Source organism: Alosa alosa, chromosome 17, assembly GCF_017589495.1.
Source record: "Alosa alosa isolate M-15738 ecotype Scorff River chromosome 17, AALO_Geno_1.1, whole genome shotgun sequence".
Classification (NCBI taxonomy): Eukaryota; Metazoa; Chordata; class Actinopteri; order Clupeiformes; family Clupeidae; genus Alosa; species Alosa alosa.
In genome coordinates this window covers 26,170,638-26,175,637 of record NC_063205.1, presented here as the reverse complement: position 1 = coordinate 26,175,637, position 5,000 = coordinate 26,170,638, and the positions used below count along the sequence as shown (strand labels likewise).

Here is a 5,000-nt window from a genome sequence, read left to right as displayed (position 1 = left end):
CCGTGCCCACCAGATTAGTGCGCTGGTCAGAGGCATGTAGCAGGGATTCCACAGGGCTTAGGTGCTCTCAACCACGTTTTGGAACAGCGTATTTAATACTGTATTTGACTAGACAACAACATCTGTCACTCTCCAGTCACACAAATACTCATCTAATCTGGTAGATTAGCAGGTCATTACTGTTGCCCGCTTATTCTTTAATCAAGCCACCTCTTGGTTTGCCCAATGTCTGCACATAGCACACTGCATTCATTCTTATATTATATTATATTATATTATATATGGCCTAAATGCCTTTTTACCCTCATTTGGTTTAGGTGCTTCTGCTAAGACTTAGAACAAATCACTGTATAAGCAGTGCCTGATGCCACATTCATTGTGATATTAACCATTTGTCGTTTCACACAGCGTTTTGTGCTGATAAGTGGTATGTAAGCAGTGGAACCAGGGTCCTTCTGGTTCCAAGTTCTGGTCTCCATGGTGCCCTTAGTATACAATGTCACATTGTATCACTTCCCCTCTCTCTCTCTTTAATATGGTAATAGGCCTGCACCTTCCCAGAAGCGATCAAGCCTAACCATCCTTGTTACCCCGGGGACTGACACCATTACCGCTGTCGCCATGGACACAGAAGGTTCACGTCAACCCCTCTCTTGAAAAAAAAAAAAATAGCTACGAACACAGACAGTCGAGGAGCCCTGGAGAAAAAACACGTCTCTCTTTTTAATTATTTATTTATTTATTAATTTATTTATTTATTTGCTTATTCTTAGTGCTCGTCTGGCTGTGATGCGTCACCTGCTGGCTTATAGCGATGAGCTGCTCCAAGCGCATTATTTTAGCCAGCGTGGTGTCAGCCAACTGACGACGCTGGAATGATCCGGCGCTGATATGGCAGAGATCCATTGGACCTGGTGCCAGGACCGGGCCCAAAGCTGAACCGCATTAGCAGCAGAATCAGCTAGTATTGGGCCAGTCCCACGTCAGCAGTGCCTGCTGAGGCAGAAAGGAGGGGTGTGTCCGTGTGTGTGTGTGTGTGTGTGTGTGTGTGTGTGTGTGTGTGTGTGTGTGTGTGTGTGTGTGTGTGTGTGTGTGTGTGTGTGTGTGTGTGTGTGTGTGTGTGTGTGTGTGTGCACACGTCTGCATGTGTGTGTTTGTGTATCGTGTGTGTGTGTGTGTGTGTGTGTGTGTGTGTGTGTGTGTGTCTGTGTGTCTGTGTGCACCACCAGACAGTGGCAGTCAGTCACAACAGGCAATTGCTTTCATGCAAACAATTTCAAAACATTAATAATACAGAAAGTGGGAGGCTCAGAGAGAGTGTGTGTGTGTGTGTGTGTGTGTGTGTGTGTGTGTGTGTGTGTGTGTGTGTGTGTGTGTGCCTGTGTGTGTGCCTGTGTGTGCCTGTGTGTGTGTGTGTGTCTGTCAGAGAGGGAGAGAGATTTTCTGTGTGTGTGTGTGTGTACAGTATGTGTGTTTGTGTGTGTGTGTGTGTGTGTGTGTGTGTGTGTGTCTGAATGCAGGCATGGGCCAGGCCAGTTTTGGATTTGGAAATAGGCTATTATATATGACACCATTTCTGATAACTTCATGATAACACAGAAATTACTCCCTTACATCATGCCCTGTGTGTCTGTGTGTGTGGGTATGCGTGTGAGAATGAGTGTGTGCGTGTTTGCATGCATGCTTCTGTGTGTTTCCTCTTGTAGAAGAATCCAGCAGAGCTATCTCTGTAATGCATCCCTGGAGACAGACCCAAAGTGGGCCGGAATGAAGTCATGAAAAACGTGCAAGAGAGTTGCATCATTTAACCACAAAGAGTGATGATTCATTGATGATGTGCCACAGCCAGTTAGCGCTGCGGCTAATTCCACCGCGCTAGCCTCCCTTTAAACATGACTAATTGTCTCTGAATGCTACTTTACCAAACACAAAGAGCTCATTGTTTGTCTGCGGAATATTGATTTCTTCTCTTCTGTAGATGAAAAAGAGCATCCGAAAGCTGGCCATAGCAGACAGAACACATTTTATTTATACAGAGAGAAAAAATGAGGGATGGAGTGCCTTTCCCTGTCTCCAGCAGCTTTGTTAGTTGTGTGTGTTGTGTGTGTGTGTGTGTGTGTGTGTCTGTGTGTGTGTGTGTTAGAGAGAGAGAGAGTGTGTGTGTGTGTGTGTGTGTGTGTGTGTGTGTGTGTGTGTGTGTGTGTGTGACTGCTTGTTTGTGTGTGTGGGTGTGTGTGTGTGTGTGTGTGCAGCATCGTATTGATGGAGTTGCCCATTTCTATTCCTTTTCTTTTTACTCAATGCAATATTGTGTCATTGCCAAGGGATGCATTTCATACAGAGAGAAAGAGAGCAAAAACAACACTAGTTATTGCTTGGTGAACAAGGTAAATCCGCAACACACACACTCACACATTTTTGCCCTGCCTGGGAGTTAGGGGTGTGAATCTCTCATGTAAAAGACGATATGATTCACATCTAGATACATGGGCACGATTCGATACAAGAAAAGATACATGTTTATAAAAAACGATTCAGTGTGATTCGATGCAATTCGATGCAGTTCAAGAATGGATTCAAGAAAGAATAGTATTATATAAAATTATATTATATTATTATATAAAATGAATGTGCCCCTAATATTATATCAATTATCATGGTCATGGTCAATTAGGCAAAAAATGTGTGAATATGATTATCTAAACTGAGGTTTGTTTTATATACTGTATTGAAATAAAAAAGAATAGTCTACATTTCAGTCAAACACAGCAGCCAAATAGACTTTTTTATAGACTTTACAGATTTTATAGAGTTATATCTGATTGTTTTCATGGAGCTGTAGCCTTGTTGAGGTAAGACAATACCGAAATAAAATAAAACAGTGCTTAAGACACTCTTGGCCTTTTCTCATATAGCCTACCCTACAAGAATAAAATAGGCCTATAAATCAATAAACTCTCTGGGCTTATATTGTTCCAACACTAGACCTACAGTAATGCAGAAACCTATAATGCCACAAGTCTGAGTGAATATGAACAAAATAATTGGCTAATAATTTCTGCATCGTTTTAGCAGCAAGGGCCAAATTATTATTTAACATTAAGGAAATCCCTTCATCAAAGGTAAGGCTATACTCTAATACGCAAAAAGCCGACAGTACCCATGGGTGTCAGGGAGCGGAGGATACAGCAAAGAAACGACTCCCTAAGATGACCCCAGGGGCCTCGCTTCCGTCGAAATAACACCAAAGACACAAAGACAACGACAGAGAAAGGAAAAAAAACCTACTCACACACACAAGGCAGAATATTTGTTAGGCTACATCTTTTATTTACTAGAGAAAATAAGAAAAAAGGAAAACACACACAAATATGGCAGAACTTTTGTTGCATCTTTTATTTACTTGACAAAAAAATGAGAATGCAATAGTGTGTGTTTCTTCTTCTTCAGACTTCAGACACACAAACAAAGCACTCAAGTGAAGAACACAGTGCGAGGACCACAGTGCCCTATTACAGTCTATTCTTGTGTTTTAATGACTGAGTGGAACAAGAGAAGAATCTGCTGCATGACTGAAAGAGGGCGTTCTCAGTGATGGCAGATTCCACATTGTATAGCCAGAACCATCCCTTTACCAAACTAATGGGTAAATGGAAAGCCATTAGTGAAAGAGAGGAAAAAGTAGAATGAGAGAATTTTTGGGGGATATTCTTGTCCTTGATTACCACTTGAATACCAGTGCACATGTACAAGACAAGATCTCTTGTATGTCTAACCAATGGGAACCAATTACAGTACAACAAAAGTTCTATTTATCACTATTCTTTTTCCTGCAAGCTTATTTAAGGCAAACTAATTGCTGGCTTCTCTTTTTCTGTATCTGTAATGGAATTGGTACTATGTCTATGGCAGGGCTCTACACTAAAAAAAAATTTCAGGAGCACTTGTGTGCCCAAGCTAAAAAAAAATTAGGAGCACAGACAAAAATTTGGGCGCACAGTCAGTTCTGTACTTAACTTACACATAATCTAACATTATACTGCAGCTAACAGTTAAACATGCCAGTGCACCAATTGCGAATATTAAGAATGACTGACATTTAGGCTACAGGAAACAGGATTTTAAAGATCAGTGCCTACTTTATTTTCAGTCTGTTCTATTTCACTACATTTTGTTAATGTAAAATAATATAATGCATTGCCATATTTGCATTTAGCCTGTATATCAAGTATCCTGCCAAATGTACTGTAGGCTAATTTATTTATTTGTGAATCCATCTATAGCTAATCCAAATATGCCCATGGTGACCTATCTGACTGCATACTGCCTAATACTACTACTAAAACAGTCCATTTCCTCTTCCACAAAACCCAACATAGGCTAATCAATGATATATGTTTTATACTTTTAGTTTTTATTTGAAATATCTGCATTGATGGGGGCAGTAGGCAAACGTTAGGCCTACTTTCGTTTTGAACTTCAGTTTGTATTCGGTGTAAACAAACAAGCATGCGTGGAAGCCTGGAGTTGTCAGTAGCGTTCTACCATTGAATAAAATGGGAGTATTACGGGAGGCTACTTTTGTGCCGGTTCGCTACAGCTATATTTTGCATATTGCAGCCAATACGTCAACTGGGCTAAAAGGCATGTTAGGTTACCTTTCCTTCTCTCACTGCATTCTCAGAATCTCATCCTGTTCCTCCTATATCCAATGAATTCGATGGATAGAAGAACTAATTTCTTCAATCTTTGCATCTTGGCTGGCTAGTCTAACTTTCCGCTTTTTCCTGTGCGCTCTTGGATTTGATAGAAGCGACTACTAGCGAGTCTGTTGAAACTGCTAACGTTGATGGGAGGTGTAGTTTTTATGCTGCATTAAGTGGATCTGATTCTATGGTTTGCACCAGTAATGTTTCGATGTTGCTGTGTATTTTGTAGACAAACATTGACATGGTTAGAAGTCATTCGCACCAGTGCGCCTAAATATTTTTTTGCACTCG

General features: G+C 40.9%; 1 protein-coding gene across 2 annotated transcripts in view; it reads left to right on the top strand.

Moving 5' to 3' along the window:
• nell2b (neural EGFL like 2b) overlaps nucleotides 1–5,000 on the top strand; it is a 79,536-nt gene that overhangs the window by 29,667 nt on the left and 44,869 nt on the right. The gene's annotated exons all lie outside the window — the stretch shown is intronic.